The sequence below is a fragment of the Arachis duranensis genome, chromosome 7, assembly GCF_000817695.3.
Source record: "Arachis duranensis cultivar V14167 chromosome 7, aradu.V14167.gnm2.J7QH, whole genome shotgun sequence".
Classification (NCBI taxonomy): Eukaryota; Viridiplantae; Streptophyta; class Magnoliopsida; order Fabales; family Fabaceae; genus Arachis; species Arachis duranensis.
Window position 1 is genome coordinate 62,704,607 of NC_029778.3, and position 10,698 is coordinate 62,715,304.

Sequence of the window (10,698 nt, forward strand, 5' to 3'; positions counted from 1 at the left end):
ATATAATATTCATTATCACATGAATTATCATCATTATTCAATAATAATAATAATAATTTCGAATTTATATAATTGATAAAATTCTAATTCTCATTCGTATGTAATAATTTTATTAGTATGTATTCACAGTTTTAGTCAATATATAATAATAATATTATTATATGGACATCAAATTAATTAGTTAACAAATTGAATTTAGCTTATGAATTTTTATTTTCTACTCAAATTTTTAATCATTAGTGATTTTATTTTTTATATTTACAGTAAATTTTGACTATAAAAAAAATTAGTTTTGATTGTTTCCTATTTTATTTATTTACAGTCATAATTAAATTTGATATAATTATAGTAATATAAAGCTGCTTCATATATAGCAATAATATTATATAAAATATTATTGCATGATTGTAGAATAAAAAATAATCATATATATAAAACGAAATAATTATAGCAAAAAAATTAATACATGTGATTTAAATATTTTTAATAACTGGTAACATGAAGTTTAAAAAAATATAATTCATATATTTTTTATTTATGTATATGTATATAATTATTTATATATATATAATTATTTAACAAAATTAATATATACGTATATATAAATAAAAAATTATTATAATTTCTGAAAATTATACATGAATTTTTTTCTCAAATAAATTTATTCTAATTATATTACAATTAGCTCATGAATAATGCATGATTATATTAATTTAAGAAAATATCTTTATTAAAATTATATCAAATTAATATTTAATGCGTTATTAAACTACTTATAAATCATCGATATTTTTAATCATTCTAATTATATCAATTGATATAGTTCTAATTCTCATTCAAGTGCAATAATTTTATTAGGAGATAATTGATGCACACATTAATAGTGACTCATTTAATTTGATATCAATTAGTGGATAACAATAATAATAATAATAATAAAATCTACACAGCACATGCATTATATTTTAAAAAGATAAAATATATTTTAAAAAATTAGAGTATTAATAATCAATTATGATTAATATCAATATCAATAATTAATTTTTATAATTATTTTTTGTACTATTAAAGGCTACATATAGTGTTTTTCTTTTTTGTAGAATAAAAAAGGTTGTGATACATAACATTTTTGTAAAGTTATATCATATGGACACAAGATTAATTAGATAACAAATTGAATTTTAATTAATATGTTTTATTTTCTGCTCATATTTTTTCATTAATTATTTTACTTTTTATATTTACAGTAATATTGAATGTAAAAAAAGAAAAAAATAATATTGAATGTTATCTATTTTATTTATTTAGATTCATAATTAAATTTGATATAATTATAGCAAGTATCTAGGATTAATAATAACATGATAGTATAATTTTAAGTTGTATAATATAATAAAAAAATGTAGCAATTTATGTATCCTTCCTATTTAGCAATAATATTATATATATTTATATATCTCCTCTTTTAGCTCTTTCTTAAAAATATTGGCATATAATTAATGTCGATAACATATATATTGAGTAAGTATCTCCATTGAAAATATTTGTTAACTATTACCGTATATAATTAGTGTGTGTGTGTGTGTATATATATATATATATAAGGATTAATAGTGAATTGTTACAATTATTTATCATCTAGAAAATTCGTACCTTAGATATAGAACTTCTTATGTTTATTATTTTTCATATCTATGGGATACTAACTACGATTCTATCAACAGTATTACCTATGATAGATTATGTAATGAAAAAATTTGAAAAATAAAGGCAAGAATTATAAGGTTATGAAAAGTCTCATCCAAATTTGACAAGAACAACACGACTTACATAGAAATGGTTCTTATGGATGATAAGGTAAGTTGATTATTTTCCATGATTCTTTCAAGTGATACTAGGTCTATTTTATAAATATTTTTTGTTTATATTTTAAGTTTATTTGATAAATAAACCCTTGCACGAATTAAAGACAATGCAATTTTATAGATTTATAAGTGCGTGCTAATAGCCTTTATATTTAATTTGTTTTAGAGTGTGATAATAGCCAATATGTTTGTTGGTAGATTTAACTATTACTATATTATTTATGATCACATGCAGTATATATGTCTGATTTATTGAAGAAAGTAGATTATTAAAATCGATTAATAATTATTTTAGAGTTAATCCAATTAATACTAAATTTAAAAAAAACAAATAATGCATAACATATTATTTTTTATTAATTAAATAATTATAATTTAAATTAATTTTAAAAATAATTTAAAATTATAATTTTAATCTTATCACGTGCATGTCACAGGTAATTACACTTGTAATAATTAATTAAAGGTTTACAAATCATAAAATCTAACGACTTCTTAGCACTCTTCTATTTTTATTTTGTATTTGATAAACAAAAAGTTATGTATTTGTATTTATAGTTTTTAAAGATAGAAATATTTTTAAAACTACTTAGATATAATTTGATAAAGTGTATTAAAAATAATTTTAATAAGCAAAGACAATAACAAATGTATTTAGTAAAAAAATTTAAAAATTTAAAAATATTATAATAAATATTAACATAAGAACTAAAGTTAAATATTAATTAATATACGAAATTATATTAAAATTTTCAATTTTAATAAACATAAATTATTTTTGAAAAATTTTATTTCAAGTCTTTTTTAATGCATCTTTTATCTTTGAAAAGTTGTAAGTATAAGTATATTGTCATTTTTATTTACCAACCCAAAATAAAGAGCTTGTACTTTTGAAAAGTACAAATGAGCAAATCAAGCCTACATGCTTGTACTTGCAACTATTAAAAAATAGAAATTTTTGAAAATGCTTAAGGTGAAATGTTTTAAAGATGAATTTGTTTATCAAAATGTATCTAAATTTAATTCTTACATTAATATCGATTGGTTCATCACCTATAAATATACCGACACCCTCAGCTACATTTAAGTTCCAATACACTTAAAACCTACTAAGACCCTTGCTGATGTAGGTATCGGAATGTTTTGCAGGTACCACCCCCCATCTCCTCACGAACAACTCGGACGACAGCCGTACAACCCGGGCCAAGTCGAAAACTACCTCACTAAGAGTTTGGACCTCACGTTTAAACTCAAACACAACCCAATTTCAAGTAACCCTCAAAAATATTTTTAAATTTTAAAAACTATTTTTCTCAATACAATTATTGCTATTTATATTTATTAAAAATTATTTTTAATTTAATTTATCACATAAATATTATAACTTTTAAAAAATATTTTTTAAAAAATTATTTTTAAAAAATAAAAATTTTACCAAATCGAGCGTCAGTGTAAATAGGAGAAAATGTTATTTAGCCATTAAATGTTCTAGAATGATATCAAAATTAATTTTTCTTGAAAAGAATTTAAGATTAAATATTTTTTAACAAGTTTTCCTTTTGAGTCCTCGAAAATTTTTCTAAGATATATGGGGTCTTCTAGTTATTTTAAAAATAGACTAATTTTATCTTATCGTATATTTGTTTAATTTAATTATTTTATAATAAAATTAATTGAAAACTTATTTGTTCAATATACATATTGAAGTTTTGATTCAAAGTAATAGCGGAATTAATCTATCCAAGTATTTTTTGAAAACTTCTAAAGAATAAAAAATTCGGTATATAGGACCCAATGTACTATTTGAATTTATTTGCGGATCAAACTTGGGCGTTTACTCTAGCTATATAGCATTTAACAAAAGTTTAATAAATACAAAAATGATATATGTATACAAAAATTTAGCTACTAAATTAATATCAAAACTATTTAATGTGTATTCTACAAATATGAGCAATTTATTATTTTCTTTTCCTGTTTTATATATGAATGTTAAAGAAATTAATTTTTAAAATTATTATGTACACATAAAAAAATCAATATAAATGTATGCATTATTTAATTTATTTTTAATAAATATTTTATATTTTAATATATATTTTATATAAATTACTAATTTGATGGTTAATTTTTTGTTTACACGTAATATTTAAATTGATTTTTAGAAAATTTTAGATAGGGTATTTTAATGTTTGATAAGTTTTTATTATTTCAAAAGTTTTTATATGATTGATTTCTTTTATAAGGAAAATTAATTGGTCAAAAAGTGATTTTTTATTTAATTGTCTTGTAACAAAATTTATTAAAAATTTATTCTTCAATATACATATTAAAAATTTTATTAAAAATGATGAAAGAATTAATCTATTTAATATTTTGATAAGAGTAATTTTTAAAATTTTCATAATAATCAAAATTTATTGAGACTAAAATGTTCAGTTTAAAATTTGATAGATAATAATATGGATGTTTATTCAAAAATAATTTAATTAAAATGGTATATTTTAAGTGCATATAATTGAATTTTTTTATAATTTTTAGATATTTATGTATTAAAAATATAAAGAATTTTTTTCTAAGTTTTAGTGAAATCTTTTTTCTTACAGCACTCTTGACTCGTATTTTAGTAAGGCTCTTAAAAGAAAATCGATTATGATAGAATTGACAAGTGATGTTAATAAGAATACGGTAAATATTAAAAATGTAAAACACTAATATAGTTATACATATTAAAATTATTAATTGAAGTGTGTATACTTCTTTTCAAATGGGAAAAAATGAGAAAGATATACTTGTGAAAGAAAGAAACCGGTGTAAATATATTCATGGATAGAGGTGTGCATGTGGCTCAATTTTTTCATTTACTGAACTCAAATTATATTAAATCATTTTAAATAGTTTGAAAATTAAACTAAATTATTTTGTTGAATATTAGTGTTTGGGGGTGTTTTATAAAGATGTGGATGTTTAAAAAAATACTAACATGTATTTATGCGTGTTATTTTTTGCAGAAATTTGTCGCAACTTTATCAAAGATTCGTCACGTGTCATCTATCGATATATTTCAAGGTAATTTTATCAGAGATTCCTATTAGAAATTCATCATATGGTAATTTTAGGGGCAACACATATTCTACGTGTTATTTTAACAGGAATTTGTTGCAAAATTTCGAGGCAACTTTATCAGAGATTTTCAACAGAAATTTACCACGTGACAGCTCCAAGATAACACGCACCCTGTATATTATCTTTTTTAGATATTCATCAGACATTTTCGAGGTGCCTTGATCACTGTTTCTAAATACGAAACGCTACGTGGAGCACCTGAACAACACACACCTTGCGTGTTGACCACTATGGGAGGTGTTTCCATGCAAGAGACAAGACTTGCTGTGGAAAGTGGCTTTATTAATGGCACCGGATGTATAAAAATGGGAGCTGGGGTGCTTATTTTGGTTATTTTAAAACCGTGGCTTCATTTTTATCATTGTGTAGAGAAGTTGTGTGGTTTAGTTGAGAGTAAATAAGTTAGTTTTAGTTGAGAATGAGATTATTTTGTCTAAAATGGTATGTGATTATATGTCCACGAAAGATCATATAATGAATTATTTAGAACATTCTAATTATGTAAGTTTATTATTTACAATTGAATTTGGATTCTCTAAATTTTAGATTTTCACTTTAGAGGATAAAATTAAATCTCTCACCGTTGAATATTTTTTCTCTCATGTTTTCTTTTGATCCCACTTATGACATAAATAATGGTGATAGATCATACTTTATCCTCTAAAATGAGTTTCAAAATTTAGAGGATCCAAATCCTTTTTAGTTAATTTATTAGTGTTCGTTGGTTAATATTAATTTAATAATTTGTTATTATTTATTTGATTTATATTACTTTAGTTGTATTGTTATATTCGTTGATATCAATAAATAATATAATTAATAATAAATATTAATTTTTTGAAAATAATATTATTCTATTTTTTTCTGTTGTTAGTATATATAATTTTTGATAATATTATTCTCTTTTATTTTTTGTTATAATTATGATATTTTATATTTCTGTTAATTATTAAAATTAATAAATAATATACATATGATATTTTTGTTAATTATTATAATATGATATTTTATTTTCTTTATAATATGATATTATTTTTTATTTTTTTGTTATAATATTATTATATTATTTTAATTTTAATTATTAAAATTAATAAATAATATAAATATAAATAATTGAAATTCGGATTTTTGGTAATTATTAGCGTGGTACCTGAAAAAATGACTCCGACGTTCAAGTTAGTATATGAATGAAATAAATAATTAATAGGTATATATAAGATCGAGAGAAAGATTATTTCAGAGTGAATTTTCAGGGGTGAAGTGGTTTTCTTCAACAGAAGTATATCATTTTCTTCATGTTCTTCTTGCTTATGTCAATGCCGTTTTTATAGAGTTAGGGCTTGGGCTGCCCAACGGTTGGTTTGAGTGAATCTCGACCTCACTCAAGATTCTTGGGAGGTAACATTTACGTGCTAAGGTTTCAGATGCACGTGTTTTTTATTTCTTTGACGTGGCTGAGATATGTGTCGATAAGTTCCGACTACGCAGGGTACCGTACACAGCCCCCAAGCTTGACTTGTGTTTTTTGGTTTTATAGCATGTTGAGCTTTTGACGGCATATATCTCAGCATCGGTTTGAACTTGGTAGCCCCCAAGCTCAACAATGCGTTTTAAAACTCTGCTTATGTTTTTCGAGGCATTTTAACTTGTTGGGGAACGTGTAAGAAAGTTGTTTTCCCGTATTTGGTAAACGTGGTGTAATTAATTCCCTTAATGACCAGATTTTGGCCGTTTTGACCTAGGGTATTTCAACAGTTAATCCTTTTGGTTCTCCCGCTTGGTTAGTGGGTTTGTCATAGCGCTCGTTTAGGGGGTTTGCTTCGAAAATTTTCGTCTTTTCTTTTTCTGCTTTTATCTGGCTTTGGCATTTAGAATGACTTCGAAAGGTTAGATTTTTCTTCTTGCTCTGTTTTCTTCTTTTTGTTTTTCTTTTTCTATTGTGTTTGAAAAAATGGTCAGGAAAAAGAAAAAAGATAAACTAAGTGGTTGAGGTTAAGAAAGATGACCTTTATCATTGGGTGAATGACAATATAAAAATGCGTGCTTCTTCGTATTCTACTTCTGAGTCGCTGAGCGAGCTTCGTAGTATGAAACTGGTTAAGGATCGTTCTGGCATTGCTATTGAACTTCTCCTCTGTTCCAATGAGGAGAGGGTCTGTGAGCGTAGGGGGATTGGGGTTATTTTTATATGTACACCCCTTGTTTATTGAGTTGCATGTTAAATTTCCCTTTTTCATCCTTTGAGTGTGATGTACTGACTCAACTTAACTGTGCCCTTTCTCAATTACACCCAAACTCAGGGGCGTTTTTGCGGGATTTTCAATGCTTGATGGAGTTTCTCGAGTATCCATCTTCTTTGGGTATTTTCTTTTCTCTGTTTCAATCGAAAGGGGTTCGGAGGGGTTTATGGGTATTTTTGAGTAGTTTTCCTGGTCATTCCATCTTTTTACTTTATAAGTCTTCCTTCAAAAATTTTAAGCCTTTGTTTGTGAAGGCCCGATCTGTAGAGACCGAGTACCCTTTTTACCTTGATGACGAACTATTAGCAAAATTCCCATTATACTGGTGTTCTGAGCCCATGCAAGTGCTTGAGGCTTATAGGAGTGATGAGAATGATTTGGTGGTGGAATTTTTAATTGAGAATTTTGCTGCTGGCGGGTGTTTGTCGATTCCTGAGATACTGCATTTTGAAAGGGAGAATGATAAAGAAGGGTTAAGGACTTACATAGGTAATACAAGTATGCACCTTTTATTGATTGCTCTGTTCTAGTCTGGTTTGTAAGCTCTTCTTTTTGCTTTTGTCTGCAGGTGGGCGAGTTTCGCATCTGAGTTCGTCTCGGTTACAGACTTTCCTTGATAAGAAAAAGGATAAAGGCGCTGGCGTTTCTAGCCTACCTAAAATTGGTGAGGGGGATGCGGCTTTTTCTACTGCTCAGCCAGCTTCTTCGAAGAGGAAAAGAGATGGTTCTGAAAACTCGTTGGAAGTGCTGTCTAAGGAAGGTAAAGGTTTTGCTGAAAGTTCAAAGTTGGCATTTGACCGTCAGCGAAAGCTTCATGGGTTTATACCTGGTGCGAGTTCACATTCTCTCTGGAGTGAGAATTTCCATTTGGCTGAGCTTTCCGATAGGGTCTCTCAGTACCCTGGAGATATGTTACTTACTCGACGGGTTGGGGTGGAAGCTTTGGGAAAATATGTTCAGGTATGTGACTTTATTTTTGTTTTTGTTCCTTTCTTTTTATATCACTTATTGTGTTTGATTTGTTGTTTGTAGGCTGTTGCTGCTCGTTTGCTTTGTGTCGGTCACACCACCGAATTATTTGGGGCCGAGCAGCAAACTGATGTTGAAAAGTTTGCTTCTTTAGAGCGAATGATTAAAGAGAAAGAAGGTGTTATTGTGGATGTTACTGCAAAGATGAAGGAGAAGGAGAAAACTGTTTCTAATATCACTATGAAGATGAAGGAGAAGGAGGACGAGGTGACTCGCCTTCAAGATCAGATTCACTTACTTCAAAGTGAGATAAGGGATAGTGACAGGACGAAGGGTGAGATGACTGATCGGATCCAGGAACTGGAGGATCAAGGTATTGAGATGTTTATATCTGGGTTTGACCGAGCTGTTTCTCAAGTTTTACTGTTCATTCCTGAGTTTGATATTGGCCGGTTTGATGTGACAAAGATCTTTATTGATGGAAAGCTTGTTCAAGATGAAGCGGGTGAGGATCATGATGAGAATGTTCCTCTACCTATCTAGCAATATGGTTTTATTTAGAGTAGGAAGATTTGGTACTTTTTGCTTGATCTAAGACCGATTATGTCTCAAGCTTTGTTCCTGAATTATAATGTTAGTATTTTGAAATCCATCCTTGATGATGGTTGGTATTTGAAGTATGTTTGAACTGTATAAAGAGCTCATGTATGAGCATTAACTTAGCTTTTTCTGCGCTATTTTGAATGATAGGTATTGCTTTGATATTGCTTTCGAGCTTTGCGGATATCTTTTTTCCGACTTTAGTGGTCGGTTTGACGTATTAATGTTATCTTGATTTTTGCCGATGAGGATTACTACACAGTATGTAGCTGAATAGAATTTATTGATGTACATGGGATATTTTATTGTACGAACTGGTCGGCCTCGTTAAAACCTGTCCGAGTAAAATCCTCCTTAGGGAAAAAACCTCGTGATCAGGAAAAAGAGTACCTAGCCAGTTCATAATTGCATTTAGGGATTAACTGTAATAGATCTTCAAAGATGAAATGTTCCATGTGTTGGGTAGAGGCGTTCCTTCTAATGTTTCAAGGACATATGCTCCTTTGCCGATGACTTTAGAAATACGGTAAGGGCCTTTCCAATTGGCAGCTAGCTTCCCATGTCCAGGTGGTTTTCGGACTTCTTCCATTTGTCTTAGCACTAGGTATCCTTCCTTTAATGTTCTTGGCCTTACCCTTTTGTTGTATTGCCTCTTTATTGTCGCCTGCATTGCTTGTTGTCTGAGCTTGGTGAGTTCACGATCTTCTTGTATGAGGTCGAGCTCGGCTGCTTTTGTATCTGAGTTATCTTGCTTGTTGAAATACTTAGTTCGTGTTGATCATCGACTGATTTCTATGGGTATCATACAATCTGTGCTATATACTAGTCGGAATGGGCTTTCCTTTGTTGTTGTATGTGGTGTTGTGTTATAACTCCATAGTACTTCTGGTATGACTTCGGCCCATCCTCCCTTAGCGTCTGTTAGTTTCTTTTTTAATGCCTGCAAGATAACTTTGTTAGCTGCTTCCGCGAGCCCGTTAGTTTGTGGGTGCTCGACAGAGGAGAAGTGATGCATAATATGTAAATCTGTTAAATATGATACGATCTTTTTGTCCGTAGATTGCCTACCATTGTCAGATACAATTTCTCTGGGTAATCCAAATCTACATATGATAGACTTCCAAATAAAATTTTGTACCTTTTCGGCTGTGATCTTTGCTAATGGCTGACCTTCTATCCATTTTGCGAAATAATCAACAGCAACCAAAAGGAACTTTACCTGCCCCGTTGAGATTGGGAATGGTCCGAGTATATCCATTCCCCATTTGTGAAATGGCCAGCTGATGTTTGATGTGTGCAAGAGCTCGGCCGGGTTGTGAATGAGTGGCGCACATCTTTGACAGGCGTCACAGCTTTGTACCTTATGTCTGCAGTCTTTCCTTAAGGTCGGCCAGTAGTAGCCAGCTCGGAGTATTTTCATGGCTAAACTTCTACTCCCAATGTGGTGTCCGTAAATTCTGTTGTGCAATTTGTTTACCGTTTCTTCGGCTTCTTCTTGGCCGAGACATTTCAGGAGGGGTCGGGATATGCCTCACTTGTACAGATTTGGTCCCAATAAAGTATATTAGCCTGCTTTGTATTTGAATGTCCTCAAGCTTTCACCTTCTAGTATTTCCCCAGTTCGTAAATAGCGAATGTACGTCTTTTGCCAATCTTCTGCCTATGTCACACTCAACACCGACCTTGTTTCTAAACTTGATTCCGTTAGAGTTATGTGGTGTAGTTTGTCTGTTTGGTCTGTTATCCTATGTGTGGCTAACTTGGATAAAATGTCGGCCCTACTATTTTGTTCTCTAGGTATATGTAGAATTTCAAAATATTAAAAATATTTCGTTAGCTGCTTGACCGAAGTTAAATATTTTTCCAAGAGTGGATTGCGTACCTGGAATTGGCCGTTT